This window comes from Dreissena polymorpha, chromosome 16, assembly GCF_020536995.1.
Source record: "Dreissena polymorpha isolate Duluth1 chromosome 16, UMN_Dpol_1.0, whole genome shotgun sequence".
Classification (NCBI taxonomy): Eukaryota; Metazoa; Mollusca; class Bivalvia; order Myida; family Dreissenidae; genus Dreissena; species Dreissena polymorpha.
In genome coordinates, this window is record NC_068370.1 from 31,586,435 (window position 1) to 31,606,255 (window position 19,821).

General features: G+C 33.4%; 3 long non-coding RNA genes across 3 annotated transcripts; 2 read left to right on the top strand and 1 right to left on the bottom strand.

Annotated features, from left to right (window-relative positions):
* The first annotated feature begins 2,987 nt into the window (after positions 1-2,987).
* LOC127862788 (uncharacterized) lies at positions 2,988-4,548 on the top strand. Its single transcript, XR_008040798.1, has 3 exons — positions 2,988-3,124; positions 3,566-3,693; positions 4,439-4,548. It is a non-coding gene; the product is annotated as an uncharacterized LOC127862788 (long non-coding RNA).
* Positions 4,549-5,008: 460 nt separating this feature from the next.
* LOC127862787 (uncharacterized) lies at positions 5,009-7,555 on the bottom strand. Its single transcript, XR_008040797.1, has 4 exons — positions 7,085-7,555; positions 6,741-6,805; positions 5,409-5,452; positions 5,009-5,104 (listed from the first exon to the last, which is right to left on the bottom strand). It is a non-coding gene; the product is annotated as an uncharacterized LOC127862787 (long non-coding RNA).
* Positions 7,556-8,566: 1,011 nt separating this feature from the next.
* Positions 8,567-13,667, top strand: LOC127862785 (uncharacterized). The gene is made up of 3 exons (XR_008040794.1): positions 8,567-8,861; positions 10,287-10,811; positions 11,054-13,667. It is a non-coding gene; the product is annotated as an uncharacterized LOC127862785 (long non-coding RNA).
* Positions 13,668-19,821: the final 6,154 nt, after the last annotated feature.

Genomic DNA, 19,821 nt, shown 5'->3' on the forward strand with positions numbered 1-19,821 from the left:
TTCTCTTCTGACACGAACGTATTAATTGCAACACAACCGTATGACTTTCGCCTTTGAGAGATAACCAATACGTCTTCTGGGAGAAATGCATACACGCTAAAGCGTTGTCGTAGCGATGGCATATACGTATACTGTCAGAGACATTATCATGCCTTATAATACTATTTAGCCTTTATTTCTGATATCTGGGTCACCCTACACATTTTTAAGCAAACCAGTGGCTTAACAATACATAGATCAATATGGAAATTGTAAACTTGTGTCAATTAAACACAGTTGTAAACCTTAATTGCATTTTTTAAAAGTGAAACTTGACTTCGGTTTGATAAATCAGCGGTATATTTCATGTTTAACCGCATAAACCGGACACATTCTCGATCATAATTTGATGTAACAGACCTATGAAATGTCATCGTGCATAAATACAGAGTTTTGTTATTAGAAAAGCATAATCTCACCTGTTTAAAACACAACTTTTCGACTAATCTGTTCTTCGATGGCATGTGTATTTGCACAATGTTTTAGTAGTAAAACATAAACCCGACGTCGTCGAGAAACAGACTACGCTTTGACCTCGTCAGCCCCCAGTGGTTATGTGTATTTAATATCCATAAACTGGTCCACGCGCAGTTACTTCCCTTCTCCAGCCTTCGACGACTTTCCAAGCATAAATGGGGAACTGAATAAGCAACAGTTTCCTCATGCATGCAGGGATAAAGGCAATGTATATATTTTAATCCACTCTTCAAATTATACCATCTGCACTCTCTTGACAACAGCTTTATTTTATTGGCAACGTCAATGAAGTTAAGGTTATTTACTCAACACTTTCAGAAGACAATGCTGTAAATGAATGTGTTTATGTACCTTCAACGTTCCGGTTGTATGCTTGAAATGCTTCAGTGACAAAATGTTGGAGGTATAGGTTTTAGAAAATTTAGTTGGAACACAATACGATAGACTTGTACGAAAGAAACATCTATGAAAACAATGATTAATTGTGACGATATATTTATCCGTCGCGACTAGTAAATTCCAAAATAATTCCCCATTGCTTACTTTGCGCGGCTGAATTTCAAATTTCGAAATTTGCATTAATCCACTGTTTAAACACATTTTAAATCGAAAACTGCCCATCCGAAGGTAAAGCCTCGTCATTTCTGATGATGACCGAGTGAGGCATAATATGTATGTAAAACACAACATTGAACTGTATGACGTCATATGATATAATCGAATTATTTTGTCGATGTCGAATGAACAAGACATATTGTTTTCAATGTTATTTTAATTTATTTTGGTATGTGTGATTTGTTAATGCATTAATAGCGAAAATACAAATTTTCTCGGACATGATCATCAGCGGGCGCAGTCGGACAGGAACGGATTGTTCGAGCGCCCGCAGATGATCATGCCCTCGAAAATGTATATTATCCCTATATTGTATCAGCAACTTAAACGTACGAAAGTATTCTTAATTAATTTCAAATGCGACCAATTACAATTTCTTAGTACATTTGATTGATATTTCAAAATCAATGAAATATGTCTAAATTGCAGTGTATGTTATAGTGAGGACACACATTGCAAAATCTAGAAACGAAGAGAATCCTTTTTTCATGTAATAATGTATTTGTTTTTCTGTCTGTAAGTCTTCCTGCGGACGAAATTTGTGTCATTTGTAACATTTACATACACTATGAAAAATCACAATCAATTTAAAATGACAATAAGATCACATCCAAACAAAAACATTGAATGCTCTTCTATGACGTTGATGAGCAAAGCAGGTCTGTATTATGTCGCCTGAACGCACATTAAAAATCATATACATTTGTCTGTGTAAATGGTTAACTAAACTCATGTCGTGCTAGAGCTCCACCTTCTGCCTGGGCCGTGATGTCTGTAGTCGTTATGTTTGGCGTTTATGTAGCAATATGGTTTTGACAGTGTTGGGTAGCTATCCTTACGCCCAAGCCTGCTCCTTTGTCAGCGCTGGCTTGGGACCGTCCTTGGCGGAGTAACAAGTCATACAGGACAAGGAGGCCGTTTTATCAGCAGATCTTAGCGTGATCTTACGTAAGATTCGTAGGATTTTGTCGTACGCTTATCGTAAGTACTGCGAACCGTTTTATCAAATAAATCGCAGCTAAGATGTCGTAAGATTTGTGCTTAAAGCTACGACTGGGTAAGACCACTCTTAGCGTTAGTAAACCTTCGTAAACATGGCGGCCGCACGCGCGTTAGACGTTGGTCAACCAAGAGAGATGAGAATGTTTCGAGAAAGAAAGGATTTAGCGATCTCCGTGATGGAGAAATATAGATACTATTGTACGTATTTATGTTTGATAACGTTAAATATATTCGTTATATCTTTCTCTGCATTAAACGTCCCGGGGAAATGAAATTTGTGATGTTTCGATAATTAATTCGTTAAATAGGTAAGTATTTAGTCATCTTTATTCAATTTCTATCAAAACAAATGTTTTATGGTTTCTTTTGAAGCAAAACAGTTCATTTGTCAGTAAATATTGAATGTTAACGGGTGAACTAAAATTCGGACAGTTCACATTTCGGCCGCTGCTATACAAGTTAGTTGTCGACGCAATATCCTGATATGCCTTTTGCGCATTAAGTTTTGAAGTTTTTTCTATCTAATGAATAATAAATAATGCACTGTTTAATGTCTGTAATATCTGCCCCAACGATAATAAGTCATAAACTTTGCAATCCCAACATTTAAATATCAATGTTCTGTCAAAATTAGATTTATGAATTGTACAGTAATATATACAGAAGCTGAGCAACATAAATCTCACACTGCACGGTGAGATGCAAGGTAGCAAAGTTATATTCTGATCTAGTTACGCTCTTGCCAAATGGCAATGTTATTTTAATGACCCTGTATCACACTGTACAATGTCACTTGTCAGTCAGAAGTGGCTTAATTAATAGTGTTAAATCATAAAACATGTGAATTAAATAGATGTCCCGATCATTCAACAAAGTTAGTGAAACACATTTCACATATTCAAGTATAGTTTATTTGCAGGTTCATTGAGATTGTGTCAAAATGGCTTGGGTCAACACACACGACGCCTCTGTCTTTGTCCGTGGTTTGAAGGTATGACAATAAATAAGGTGCTTTTATGGATATACCATTAGAGGGACTATGGCTAGTATTGGCTAGGAAAAAGTGGAATACTACTGTTATGATGATGCAAATATTTTATTTTTTACATCAACGAATTGCATATTACTAAAATATAATGTGTTTAATGTGCATACCTAATTTTACTTTTAATTTCTTTCAACAGCATGAAAGATTCAATTATATTTCTGCATGTGTTTACACACTGTATCAACACATAAAATATGCATATCAATGTTAAATTTATAATTTAAATGAATTTAAGATTGTGTTAAGCTTGCGAGCATCCTATAGCTACCTTCATAAACCGTTTAACCAATGATTGTTCCAACTTAAACTTAGCTTATTATAAATGTGTTATTAGACTTTTCTGGAAGAAAACCACAACTTAGCTTATTATAAATTTGTTATTAGACTTTTCTGGAAGAAAACCACAAGGGGCACGTACTGGGGGACTCCGGCTATCAACAATAGGTACAACAATGCCCAGTCAAGTGTATTGTGGTTGAGAGGGCTTTTGGACTGCCAAAGAGTAGATTAAGGTATGTTAACTGACTACATGTATGCTTATTTATTTCAAAACAGTTAAACACATTCAGTTAATCATCATAAGACACCATTTAATAAGCACAAAATAAATCTCCCCACAGAATATTGGATAAAAAGTGTGATGCTTTATGCCTTTAATAATCTTTAGAGCATTATTGTAATCGTCACATCTACATCATAACAATTCAGTAAACATACACTGTGGGAAGCCTTAAGCATTGCACCTGTTCGTCCTCTGTGTCTGTCTGTTCATCTGTGGATGGATTTTGCATAACAGCAACTGCTGAATGACCTTAATGTGTTAATGAATTGTACCTGTACACAAATGTGCAATTTAATTTGTTTTGTTATTTGTTTTCAAGTTTTGAGCATATATACACAAGTTGTTTGTACTGAAGAAATTTGTCTTTTAATGACTGATGGACTTGTTTGTGTATCTCAACGTGACATGGGGGCATCAGTGAAGGAGACACATGTAGTTAAAAAAACATTTGATACAGATTTTAAAGTTGCTTTCATATGCATGTGCATGTGTTGCTAAAAATGGATGCCGTAGATAATTGATTATTGCAAATTTTGTTTTATGAATTTATTTCTTTACCCATTTTAGTCTTAAATTTAATTAATATCTGATGTTAATCAATTTAATAAAATGCATAATAATCATTAGTATTGATAATAAATTGGATATTGTAATTAAATCACTAGTAAATATTGATTGTTATTCTCTATCGACAGGTGTCTACATAAAACTGGCGGTTGTTTATTCATGAGACACGATGAGTGATGTCAAGCAGTGGCTGCATAAATGCGCCTGCACAACTTATGCATAGAATAGCAGTTGCCACTGCCTGAACAACTTACTGAGGCACAGGAAGTGGATGACGTTGTGCACAGTCCACAACATGAACAACAAAATGCAGCCTATATGGACAACACATCATTAACTTATTTATGTAGTTGCTGTTTTATGCTCACATGTGCACGTAGTGCTATAGGTGAGTCATTGTGGTCAGTCTATGTTTGGCGACATGTGTTAATATTCAATATTTGACTCTTTTTTGATGAAAGATGGTCATTATGTTTCTGCTAATGATACATAATAACTTAATAAGTAAATGATTTCTTGTCTATGAGCTGCTGCATTTCGGTCAAGTGTGGTCAACATCTTTGTAAAATTGTGGATATTGATAAATTTCTGCCGTTTTTTTGTGGATTTTTTTCATTAAAGACACACTTTTTACAATATTCATTTATGCAATGCGTACGATGATTTCATGTTTCCTTTATATTATAACAAAGTGAAAATAAATTCTACTCCTTTATTTAATTATCCTTTTAACATAACAATACAGGTTTTCTCCAACAACTCTACAGCTAGGGAACAATAAAGTGGAACACTATCTGAAAATGAAATACATTTTATGTTAATAAAATTTGTATTTGTAAGACAAGTGATGAAATAAAAGGTTAACATTGTAACATAAAGAGATGTGGTTTCTGTTTGTTCTTTAAAGAGCATGCACTGTGTATACTGCACATCAGACAAGGTTCTGTTGGAACTAATAGTTTCATATAAAAAAAATTCTTGAGAATGAATTGTATCATTTATGTTAAGATGGATTGTTGATTCATTATTACACATTCATGATCTACACTTCATAAGTTAATCTTTAATTTTCATGGAACTCACATTTTTTTTTCTTACTTGCTCAAATGACTGGGCCTCACATGCGCTGTTTCGCGGATTTCCTATAATGATTATATATGAATGAATATGACTCGTAAAATAACATAAGTAATCCAATATGTTATTTTAGCTTATGTATACTCGTTAATTTATTATGCTTCCCCCAAAAAATTTGGGGAGAGCATATAGTCGCCGCTTCGTCTGTCCGTCCGTCCTTCCGTTTATCCGTGTGTCCGTCCGTGTGTCCGTCCGTGCACAATTTTTGTCCGGGCTATTTCTCAGCAACTAATGACCGGAATTCAATGAAACTTTATGGGAAGCTTTACTACCAAGAGAAGATAAGCATATTATCAGCGGTTTCTGGTCGGATGATTTTTCACAGAGTTATGGCCCTTTGAAATTTTCCATTAACTGTACATATAGTGCAATTCTTGTCCGGGCTATTTCTCAGCAACTAATGACCGGAATTCGATGAAACTTTATGGGAAGCTTAACGACTAAGAGGAGATGTGCATTTTATCAGCGGGTTCTGGTCAGATGATATTTCACAGAGTTATGGCCCTTTGAAATTGTCTATAAAAAAATTATTGTCCCCCCCCAATTACTGTGCCCTCAAAACGTTTCCTTTTATCTGAATATATAGTGCAATATTGTGACAAAAAAACCTTTGAGGAGCATCACCCGTCTCTGACGGTTTCTTGTTTTTAAATAACATGTATTTAATAAATCACCATAATAACTTTTTATATGAGTCGTGCTCTGAGAAAATGGGGTTTAATGCATGTGCATAACGTGTCGTCCCAGATTTGCCTGTGCAGTCTGCACAGGCAAATCAGGGACGACACCTTCCGCTTTTATTATATGTTTCGTTTTAAGAAAGACTCTTCTTAGCAAAAATCCAGTTTAGGCAGAAAGTTGTCCCTGATAAGCCTGTGCAGACTGCACATGCTAATCTGGTATGACACTTTATGCACATGCATTAAACCCCCCTTTTTACAGAGCGGGACTCATATGTAAGTAGACGCAATGTTTTTATTTTGGTATTTTGCGAAAATACTTGTATCTAACGATAAATATTCATTAATAAATATGGACAATCGATCTTTATGAGGTGTCATACATACAAACATATACATTCAATGACAAAGATATTTTAATATTATGCATTTATTACAATGTGAACGGTATCTGTAACTAAGTTACTTCATAAATAACGATATTTATGTCACATAATTAATTTGTGATTATGATAACGTTGTTAAACCTTTATTTTATGTGTTTTGTAACATTGACATACCTACATGAATCAATGTGCTAACTTTATACTGTGTACTTGATTAATTATCTTACCAACTTTTGTTCAACTGATGTGATGGATGAGATCTCATCATTCACCCATGGTTGTTGTTGTGCGTCTGAAAAGAAAGTACATAGTGTTCAAATTCAAACATTCCACAGTTGAACGAAAAAAGTGATGAATGAATACCAAATACCTTAATATAAGAAATAATTATGGTAAATATATGTCATAATATGTTAAAAAATATTTACATACATGAACTGGACTGGAATGTGTCAATAGAAAACAGCAAACACACAATACACAACAATCATTATTCCTAATGATAATTCTGTGCAAATTCATTATAAATGTTTTTATGTATAATTATGTGAGATTTCATTATTTAATATACCTTAACGTCCGTCCATTTCTTGATAACTTTGTCTATCTTGGGGCTACACAATCAAATGCTGTTCACTCTGAAATTGAGTGATAGTTTTCAGGTTTGTGTTTACAATTGAAAATTAATTCTAAAGCTATGTACACTGGGTAATAAAGTAAATTCTATGCCAAAAATAAATAAACAGTAGGCATCCGTATATACTATCGCGGTGGTGTAGTGGATGAGGTGTCCGCCTAGCGATCGGGAGTTCGTGGGTTCGCTCTCTACTCGAGGAGCATTCTCATTATTTCCTCCATAGAAACCAAGTACTGGTTCTGCCCAGGAAACGGACTCGACAGTGTCCATATCTGCCTATATCGGCCTTCATGTAATAGTCAGCAATTCACTGTAGGAAGTACGAAGTAGAAGAAGAAGTACGAAAACAAATATATAGCGAAAGAAGCGGAAATGTGTAAGATGAGAATGTTCCTTGAAAAGAGAAATACATTTACTCTAAAAACAAACATAAACATAAATTGTTTTCTTCAAATGTGGGGCATAGAAATAATGTGTTGATTGATACTCGAATACTCTTCTGCCAAAAACATTAGATATAAACACACAATAACGATTTGTCATTTTAAAGGCTGACAGTTCCAAACGCGGGAAAATATGATTTTCTTATAACAGTACATGCAACTAGAATTTGGAAAATAAATACATAAAATAAATGCATTAAACATTTTGATTATTTGGTGTAAAATTACGAAATGAATTTAATAAAAACTCAGTATCAATTACGAGACCAATTGACAGACATAAACGCTACAATATTTGAAGACATGAGTTATGATATCCCTATATTTAGTACTACTATTAGTAAATCATAACTATCATTAACTACTTGCCTTTGTTTACGTTGTCGGCCATCTTGTTTTGCTTTTTTGACATAAACGCGGGAAATCGTGTGAGGTTTTTCGACTGGTTCGCGATTTTCCAGATCGTACGCTAAACTAAAATCTTAGCTGCGACTCGATAATTACAACGGCGTTCATAAAACGGGTATTAGCGGATCGTAAATGAAATCGTAAGTCAAGGATTTTAGATAAGATCCGCTAAGATAAGATCTGTTGATAAAACGGCTTCAAGGTGAATTACACTCCTCAGGATCCGCTTGTAAACTTTGTAAAAAAACCCATTAAAAACATTCGACGGAATGGTCAAGCATTTCCTTGTTATAAATTTAAGCCATAAGCGCGGGATATGGAATATATATTATCAATTATATATGGATCAACATAGCATACACAATTTACATGTAGAAGTCACGTTAGACGTACTAATCTATAATGTCCCTTCTTACATTATGTAGATAGTGACTTCCTTTGAGTGTCTTTTGTCATTCCGAGACAACGCTGTCAACCGAAGCTTAGTTTAATTTCACCTAACAAATAAATATATTTATAAATCCATCAAATCTGCCTTCCGTACTTTTCACTGCCATTACGTCCATACAGATTACTAAGCTTTATTTAAACGTCTCATTTTTACAAGATGATATCTCGATGGGAAGTGTCTAAACCGCCTGGCTTAAGAAAACAATCAACAAGGTGCAATTATTTCGAAATCTATCATGAAACACAGAATGGATAAATATATTGTTTATACAAAGTGTTAATTATGATATTGAGAACAAATAACGCCATCAATACGTGGATGATTCTAAAAAAAGCAACGGTGATCCATATAAAATAAACTGGACGTGAATCATTCAATAGGATTGTCAATAAGTAGGGATATTGGTCGTGTAAGTTGGTTGTTTATAACATCCGAAATCATCGTACCCTGGTATCAGATAATGATATGAAAGTAATATTGATTATAATAATATGCATTCGACGTACGCTCTGATCCGTCAAGTCGAATTCAAACACAAACCGTGCTTAAGAAGGCTTTGCATGAAACAAACATGTTTAGTTTTGTGGATGAAGAAATTGAAATTCCAAATAGTTGCTGACTATGTTTTTTTTAAAAACAGTTGATCGTCGTAAAATTCCTAATACACTTCAGATGTATTGATTGTTTCACTTTTCTTTCAATTCTGGTTTTCCGTTGTGCTATTTTTAGCTACACGCGAGGATGATATTGTATGAGAGGGTGACATTGCCATAAGCAAATCAAAATGTTTCCCGTTGAATTTGTATACGAAATGTATTAAGAAAAATTTTCACTTGATGTATAATAACAACCATTGTCGCACGCTATGACATTTAACGCATGAAAGTCGCGTAAGATATAATAAATTATTGAATTGTAAAATTATCCAATATTCTAAGCATGTTTCTTTTTTCCAGACAATTATTTATGTCAAAACGTAATCAAATAAAAAATAATCGTCTTTTCTCCCGATCACTGCAGCATAAATATCTGCCATACTACTTCCAAAACAAATACATATTCCCCTAATGCAGCCACTCAAAAGTTGCATATCTCAAGAACCGCATCCACAAAAATTCAATTGTCAACTTAGTCTCAAAACAAATGCGCTTTAATGATGCAGACACACTCGAAATGGGAAATTACCACATAATGAATGCCTGCAATTGATGAATTGGTTAAATAAATATACAAGAAAGGGAAAATGACACTCTAGAGAAGTGTAAGTTCCGATTGAATATATCGTTTTATGTCATGTGTTTCTAACAGGAGTGTGTGATGTGCAGAAGATATTGTAGAGCAAGCAAAGTAAATTAGCGGACAAAGGAAACAAGACAAAACACAACATATATGTTTCTAAATGGTGCTTTTCAAGAGAGTATTTATTTAAATACTGAAATTATACCTAACAATTAATATTGATAATATTTCTTTGTTCTTTGCAAAACCAATTTGGAAGCAAGAACACGAAAAATGTTGTGATGCTAGCAATGCATAATATTTAAAGAAATAACACACTTACTGCAATTAAACATTTAACATCTCTAGCAAAAGGTTTGATAATTCTTACATTCAATTTAAATTGCACTAGATGTCCATCTTCATGAAGCATAATGTTTAATGTCGTTTCGATATCATATGATTGACTCGAATTGTGTGTCTTTGTAATATTCTAATTTGCATGCATTTTCATTTTATATAGCTGTCCATATATGAGTCAAGTATAGTGCCCACAAATTGTTTCTTTGTACTTAACTTTCGCACAAGCACAATAAATTGTTCTCTATTATTACAGGTATAACGCACATCCGTTTTCCAAACATACACAACGTTGATCTACAATTATAGTCGGGCTTTGGAAACCATGATCGTGAAAAACGAAAACGGTCGTACATCTGAAATCTGTACTAAACCCAGTTCAGACTACGGAGGCCGATTTTAGTACAATTGAAATAGTGATCGAAGCGGACGCTTCTCAACTGCTTAAATTTGTGATTTTGTGTGATTCTTGTTAACATTATTTTTTTTGCAGGAATTATTGCCGTTCTTGATACATTGATATTCGGATTAGAACAGTATGTAATTGGAACAGTTTATATAACGATTGGGAATATCGATTACGCATTTTGTTATTAAATCCAAATATCAGACTGGGTCTTCGTGGCAATGCAAACAATACACGAAACAAATCAGTCAACAATGCATAATAGCCTAAACGTGATTTCGGACATCATTCGGAAACTCATAAACTACGTCAGTGCCATGGACTATGTCGTATTTGGTTGTGTATACCCAGCTGCAGAAGTAATCTACTGCTATGGTAATATTCTTTTTGCATTATTTTGTGTCTTGTTCAGCGAACTTGATGTGTTAGTAATCCCTTGTTCACGTCGGCTCTCCAAAAGTATGGATTTTTGCCGGTATATTGCTTTAGCTTAAGTTTATTTTATATCACTGCAGGATATCTTTTTAAACGTGTGTGGACGTTTTTATTATATTTTGTTATTCACCCATTTGGCTACTTGTTTTGCATTGGAGGAATAGGTTGCGTTCTTGTTATAGGAATGCAGGCGATGACTGCACGTTTACAGTACTTAGTTCGTGGTATTTGGTTTCTTTTATTTATATCCGTTCCAATTGACCTTTGGTTGGCAATTCAAAGAATGTTTAGAAATAGAGGTAGGCAACAGTTCTATAAAGAGAAACGCCAGACTCGGAACAAGTATCAGTTCAACAACAAACGACAAAAAAGTGAGTGATATGTTTTGAAGAAAGTACTTTCGTTACTATTTACCGTGTATGCACGCGAAAATTTGCCGAACGTGTGTTTTCCGGTTGCAGGAAGATAACAATATGTGCACTTTGTGTAGGGAGGTGGAATAACAGAAGTAAAATCCCATGGATGAAAAGTTAATGGTGTTATGGTAAAATACAGTGTTTTGTGTACAAAATATAATACATTTACTTATGTTATGTCTTATTAGACTTATGTTATCTATTTATATTTCGCGTAGTAAGTTGACACACAATTTTGAAAAGATATTGTTCATGCCTTAGTGTTAGTTCAATATCAAAATTTGATCATTTATGTGATCTTTGACAAATATTTGTAATAAATGATTTTTTATAAATTAACTATATAGGATTTAAAATATTTATACCGTAATTACTCTATGTTTTCGGACACCCCCTTTTTTAGCAAAAATAATTATTTTTCGTGACTTTATTTTCGGACACACGAGTTTTCGTCCATTATTTATGTCTCTAAGTTTTCGGACAGAATATTTTACAGCGCTATTTTACCAAATTTCGAACCTGTTTTTGATATCTAATGAAACTTCGAGCATGGGGTTTTACAACCAGATTAACATCATAAAACATTGCGGGTGTATGCCTGAGGGCGATAAACCATAACATTTGCGTTATTGGGTAAATAACCTTGTAAACCGGTATTAAACAATGGTTTCGCCCGAAAGCATAAGCGTTATGACAATTACCAGGGGTAGTGCCAATTAACAGTTCAATTATCTACCGCAATTGTACTACCCGTTCTCAGTAAAATAACTGTGACAAAATGCTTAATGTTTCAAAGTGTGATGCACCGTATTACACGTTTTACGAACAATGGAAGCTGTTACACAACAACTATCGGAAATGAACAAACAAAGAATTCATATTAGTTTGCTTTTTTTATTGCGTTAATTAGAGGTTGATACAAGCCTGTGTCGGTACATCACATGCTCATTTTTGAACTCATTGGTCAAAGTACAACCTTGTAGTAACTTTCTGTCAAATAAATTAAGCATTTACAATTATTTAAAATGCAGTGCAAACATGTATAACTGTAATTTATACTATACGGCATGATATTTTACAAGCGCATGCTATTACCGGTAGTCGTTGATACAATTTACGCTATTTTCGGACACTTCCATTTTCGACACCTGTATTTTGTTAATATTTTTCGTATCTAAGTTTTCGGACACGAAAAAAAAATAATTATTTTTAAGTGTCCGAAAACAAAGAGAAATTACGGTTAGTAAACATACAAAAAGAAGACAGTCTCACCACAGTCCGCCTAAAAAGTAACTCATATTAACTTAAACTACAGAAAATGTTTTGTTGTCCCCGTTGTTAAGCAATGTCTTCAAGAGAGGGGGTATTAAATATAATTTCAATGTTTTATGTGCATATAAAGCATTTTCTTTTGCATTTTGATTCTTGACAAATTTATAGAGCACTATTACAACCCGTTTTGTAATAAAAACCCGAATTGTAATAATTATTACAAAGTAGGCTGCGATGCATTATTACATTTCAGGTCGACAGTAACAACCCGTTTTGTAATAAAAACCCGAAATGTAATAAATGTTATCATGTCCATTAAACAGAGATACAGACTTTTTTAGAAGTTATTTTCATGTTTAAATTAGTTTGAGAGTAGGTATTGACTGTTCCCCCGACCTTTGTTCTTACAGACTCCATCAACAAATCATGAATGTAATACTTTATTACAAAGTGGGTTGCGATGCATTATTACATTTCGGGTCGACAGTAAGAACCCGTTTTGTAATAAAAACCCGAAATGTAATACATTTGTATCATGTCCATTTAATCCGAGATACAGACTTTTTTAGAAGTTATTTTCATGTTTAAATTAGTTACATAGTAGGTGTTGACTGTTCCCCCGATCTTTGTTCTTATAGACTCCATCAGCAAATCATAAATGTAATAATTTATTACAAAGTGGGTTGCGATGCATTATTACATTTCGGGTCGACAGTAACAACCCGTTTTGTAATAAAAACCCGAAATGTAATCATTTGTATCATGTTCGATAAAGTCCCAGATACAGTCGTGTTTAAATTCAATTTCAAGTTTAAATTAGTTTTAGAGTAGGCATTGACACTGTTTAGAGTAGGTATTTAGAATAGGTATTAAGGGTAGGTATTCCCCCGACCTTTGTTCTTATAGACTCCATCAACAAATCATGAATGTAATAATTTATTATAAAGTGGGTAGAGTTGCATTATTACATTTCGGGTCGACAGTAACAACCCGTTTTTTAATAAAAACCCGAAATGTTATAAATTGTATCATGTCCATTAATTCACCAGACCTTAGTTCTAATATTGTTTCATCAAACAATGATAAATGTAAAAAGATATTACTAAGTGGGATGAGATGATGTGAGGGAGGGAGGGAGGGAGGGAGGGAGGGAGTGAGTGAGGGAGGGAGGGAGTCTCTGATGGCGTTAGCTAATACAGTTCCCAGGAGTTTCAACATTTCCTGGCTGAATGGGACATCAATCATGTTCAAAAGTAATACATATACAGTTTAAATATTTTAACATAAAATTCAACAAAACTATCTGCCCCGAAAACAAGTTCATTATTAACAGGGGCGATAATATCATACAATCCCCATGATTCAACAAATTGAGAGCAAATTAAAGTGGCGTCCAAGATTTGCATGTGCAGTCCGCACAGGCTAATCTGGCATGACACTTTCCGCCTAAACTTGATATTTGCTAAGAAGAGACTTTCTTTAAACGAATAATATCATAAAGGCGCAAAGTGTCGTCCCTTATTAGCCTGTGTGGACGGCACAGGCTAATCTGGGACGGCCCTTTACGCACATGCATTAAACCCCTTTTTACGGAGCAAGGCCCATTTCTATTGTATGTAAACCACTATGTAGCTAAGCTTACTCAAACAGGAAGATCAATTCATTAGTCTTCTACATATGTCAGTGTCAAATAATCATTATTTTATATATTTAACTCAATTTTAAATAAAAATGGCATACGAAAAGGATAGAACTCGAATAACTCGAATGAATATTTCTTTTAAAAGTTAACTAGTCTATAACTAATGCTCTATGGAGAAGTCAATGAGGGGAAGGTATCTGTTTTATTAATGTTATACGTAAGAAAATGCCTCATATTTTCTCAGGCGGGGGAAGATAATACATATTAAATATTATATTTATGATAATAAATTAATTTGATTTTTTTGTACGAATTAATGTGTTTTCACAGTTATTATTCACAATATTTTTTTTTAATTCGTTGTGTTTCGCTAAGATGATCCACAGTGGAACACGCATTCTAGAATATTAAAAATAATACTTAATTAATTATACTTAATTATTCACATACTATTCTGTTTCTTATGAACTGGTTTTGGTACCTTTGACGCAGTAGTGGAAACTGTGGGTCTATTATAATATACCGATACAATATATACTGACGATTCATATCGGAATGACGCAGTTGTGAAACATGCCGCCAAGAACATTTAGTATTATACAATGCACGTAATATAAAATATATGCTGTTAACGCCATTATTTTTGTATGTCTATTAAACAGATACAATAATAAGTGAATCGTATTAACTATGACTATTATTTTCTTTTGCCAACTTGTAAAAAATATTAAGGTGATCGAATGACTGTATTGGATAGAGTAAAAGTAATCAACTTGTGCGATTATTTTATATTATGTTGATATTATCAATTAGAATATTCAATTTACATAAAAAGAGACAGCAAACATATGTTTAATGCTAAATAATTAAAACAATCTACTCATTTTTTGTAATTTAAGTATAAGCATTACGTAATAATGTTACTAAACTAAGACTGTGTAATCGAACAATTTTGAAATTTTTAATAGTATCCAGAATTGAAAATATAATCGATCATGTTAACAATGAGAATTTTTTTTGTAAATGAAATTCACCACCTAAATTATATATTCATTATGTAAATGACTTATTGATTCTATTCTTTGAATGATTTTGACATGTTTTTTTTTCTTTTTTTGTTTTACCCACTATTTGTATACATCATTTTTGTGTTGTACTTCTCAAATACATGTACCATGTCTTTGCTATCTCAAACACATATACTGTGTATAGGCTATACATTTGCAATATGCTATTTAATGCCGAATAAATGTTATGTTATGTTATGTTATTTAGAACATAGAGTTGACCAAAAAGGCCTTTTAACAGATTTTGGCATGTTTTGAAGTTTATCATTAAATGCTTTATAATGATAAATGTAAACATTAGATCGAAAAAGCTCCAGTAAAATATCAAGAATAAAATTAAAAAAAGGAAAAAAAGTAGCCTTCATCAGGGCTGGAACCAGTTACCACCGGAGTCCTTGAGTAAAAACCAATTACACTGCTCGGCCATCCTGCCAAATATGTATGAGTGACGTATTTTATACTTTATATAAGCAATCTTCATAGTTTCACAAAATTAAACGACAACAACAGAACTCTCTAAATTATTCAATCGTTTCGCGTTGCAACGCTTTATAATTTTCAGGTTTTTAAATCGTCAAAAGATGCATATAATGGCTATATTTGTAGACCATGGTTAATGTTCAGTATTACTGTTTCCTCACAAATATCATAACTAAAAAGAAAATGTGCGAATCTGAAAGAACTTTTTTCAATTTTGTCAATTTACCAAAACGTGAAAAGATCCCTTTAAGCAACAAAGCCACATCAATGGCAAATTTATCTGTCTTCAAATATATAACGAACTTTTCATATATAAGTATGTCCACTTCAATCATTTTGAATGTGAAAAATGGACAGAATAAAGACCTTATTATACCCCCACAAATGAAGTTTAGGGGGGGGTGTATATAGAAGTATATAGGAGTGAACTTGTCTGTCTGTCGGTCTGTTTGTCTGTCGGTCTGTCCTAAAGCGTTTAAAAGGGCTGTAAAACAAAAACTAACATACTTGTTAATAAATTAATTGTATTCACGGAAATATAACTCGAAAAAAACACCAGATTCTGCAGATATGACACTTATTCCACTGATCGGGTGTTGGTGTGCACGTTGGCTGGAGTGTTGGTGTGTACGTTGGCCGGCGTGTTGGTGTGTACGTTGGCCGGCGTGTTGGTGTGTACGTTGGTCGGGGTGTTGGTGTGTACATTGGCCGGCGTGTTGGTGTGTACGTTGGCCGGGGTGTTGGCGTGTACGTTGATTTATTATATTGTAACCTGAACACAATGATAGCGAGCAGGTGATTGAGGTAGTTTTTTCTTGAATGCTCTGAGCTTTAATGTGTACATACGAGCGACGGGGAGAGTCAGTAGCTGGGAGTTGTATTATTGCAACTAGTGATTTAGGTACAAAGTCCTCAAAAACGCCCCGTCTTATTGAGCAGAACGTACGCAGGCAAGGATTTTTTAAGTTTGATGTAAATTTACAGGTAAGAACGGGTTAATTATATTGTTCTACAAGTATCTATAGTGCATTTACGTGTTTACTTATATTTAGAAAATGAGCACTGGCTGATTACAGACGACAATTTACTTACTTTGATTTGAACATTACGTTTACACTTTAAGAAGTTAGTATACAATGTGTATTCGACGTAGAATTATGTCGAAGATTCGTAGGCTATCAGAGGAATTATAAGGCTATTGTCGTGCATATATTTTTGTTTATACAGTGCCCCAGGTCATTATTTGGGAAATGGGATTTTCACCCATTGATTTTGAAAAATAGGGGGATTTCATTCTTGAAATAGGGTGAAATTAGTTATAAAAGTGCATACCTTAAAGTCATTGCTGCTTAACTTCTGTTGAAGCTGCACACTTGTATTGATTTAATAAAACTGTAAACTATCATAATTAACTTAAATAAACTGATGTTTCATAACATCTTCAATCCTTGAAACTGTCCATGATATACACTTTAAATTAAAAAAAACAACCTGATGTTAACTGATATCTTTGTAACTGCCAACTGATATTTTGGCGCAACAATCGCGGACGTCTTTCTACCTCACTTAGACATTTTTATTTTTCGCATTGTAATAGAAACTGAAAGTACAGACGCTTTACAAATATATGCACAATGAGCGACGAATTAAGTCAGATTGAAAACGCATGTATGTCGTCGTAAATAATTTTGTCAGTCGCTATATTAAAATATGAAAATATTTTCGCAGATCGTTTGAATAACTTTTAATGTCATCCAGATATGTAATAATGCATCGCAACCCACCAAGTAATTATTTATTACATTTATGTTTGTTTGATGAAATGTATAAGAACGAAGGTCGGGTGAATAGTCAATTCCTACTCAAAATTGTTTTTAAACATGAAACAATATTCTAACAAATCTATATCTCGGACTTTATCGGACATCGGACAATTTATAACATTTCGGGGTTTTATTACATAACGGATTGTTACTGTCAACCCGAAATGTAATAAGGCATCGCAACCCACTTTTCAATACATTATTACTTTCATGATTTTGTTATGGAGTCTACAAGAACGAAGGTCGGGTGAATTGTCAATTCCTAATCAAAATTGTTTTTAAACTTGAACATAAATTCAAAACATATCAACATCTCGGACTTTATACGACATGGGCAAATGTATAACATTTTGGGGTTTTATTACAAAACGGGTTGTTACTGTCAACCCGAAATCTAATAATGCATCGCAACCCACTTTGTAATAAATTATTACATTCATGATTTGTTGATGGAGTCTATAAGAACAAAGGTCGGGGGAATTGCCAATATCTTCTCTAAAACTTATGTTAATTTGAAAATAACTTAAAAAAAGTACTGTATCTCGGACTTTGTCTGACTTAGTTACATTTATAACAATTCGGGTATTTATTACAAAAACGGGTTGTTACTGTCAACCCGAAATGTAATAATGCATCGCAACCCACTTTGTAAAAAATCAGAACATTCATGATTTGTTGATGGAGTATACAAGAACAAAGGTCGGGGGAAGTGTCAAGACCTTCTCTAAAACTTATGTTCACTTGAAAATAACTTAAAAAATGACTGTATCTCGGACTTTGTCTGACTTAGTTACATTTATTACAATTCGGGTTTATATTACGAAACGGGTTGTAACTGTCAACCCGAAATGTAATAATGCATCGCAACCCACTTTGTAATAAATAATTACATTCATGATTTGTTGATGTAGTCTATAAGAACAAAGGTCGGGGAATAGTTAATTCCTACTCTAAAACTAATTTAAACATGAAAATAACTTTAAAAAAAGTCTGTATCTCTGATTTAATGGACATGATAAAATTTATTACATTTCGGGTTTTTATTACAAAACGGGTTGTTACTGTCGACCCGAAATGTAATAATGCATCGCAACCCACTTTGTAATAAATTATTTCATTCATGATTTGTTGATGTAGTATATAAGAACAAAGGTCGGGGGAACAGTCAATACCTTCTCTAAAACTAATTTAAACATGAAAATAACTTCTAAACAAGTCGGTATCTCTGATTTAATAGACATGATTAAATTTATTACATTTCGGTTTTTTATTACAAAACGGGTTGTAACTGTCGACCCGAAATGTAATAATGCATCGCAACCCACTTTGTAATAAATTATTACATTAATGACCCGAAATGTAAAAATGCATCGCAACCCACTTTGTAATAAATTATTTCATTCATGATTTGTTGATGTAGTATATAAGAACAAAGGTCGGGGGAACAGTCAATACCTTCTCTAAAACTAATTTAAACATGAAAATAACTTCTAAACAAGTCTGTATCTCTGATTTAATAGACATGATTACATTTATTACATTTCGGCTTTTTATTACAAAACGGGTTGTAACTGTCGACCCAAAATGTAATAATGCATCGCAACCCACTTTGTAATAAATTATTACATTCATGATTTGTTGATGGAGTCTATAAGAACAAAGATCGGGGGAACAGTTAATACCTACTCTAAAACTAATTTAAACATGAAAATAACTTCTAAACAAGTCTGTATCTCTGATTTAATGGACAAGATAAAATGTATTACATTTCGGGTTTTTATTACAAAACGGGTTGTTACTGTCGACCCGAAATGTAATAATGCATCGCAACCCACTTTGTAATAAATTATTACATTCATGATTTGTTGATGGAGTCTATAAGAACAAAGTTCGGGGGAACAGTCAATACCTACTCTTAAACTAATTTGAACATGAAAATAACTTCTAAAAATGTCTGTATCTCTGATTTAATGGACATGATAACATTTATTACATTTCGGGTTTTTATTACAAAACGGGTTGTTACTGTCGACCCGAAATGTAATAATGCATCGCTACCAACTTTGTAATAAATTATTACATTCATGATTTGTTGATGGAGTCAATAAGAACAAAGGTCGGGGATATACATACCCTAAATACCTACTCTAAATACATACTCTAAACAGTGTCAATACCTACTCTGAAACTAATTTAAACTTGAAAATGAATTTAAACAAGACTGTATCTCGGACTTTATCGAACATGGTA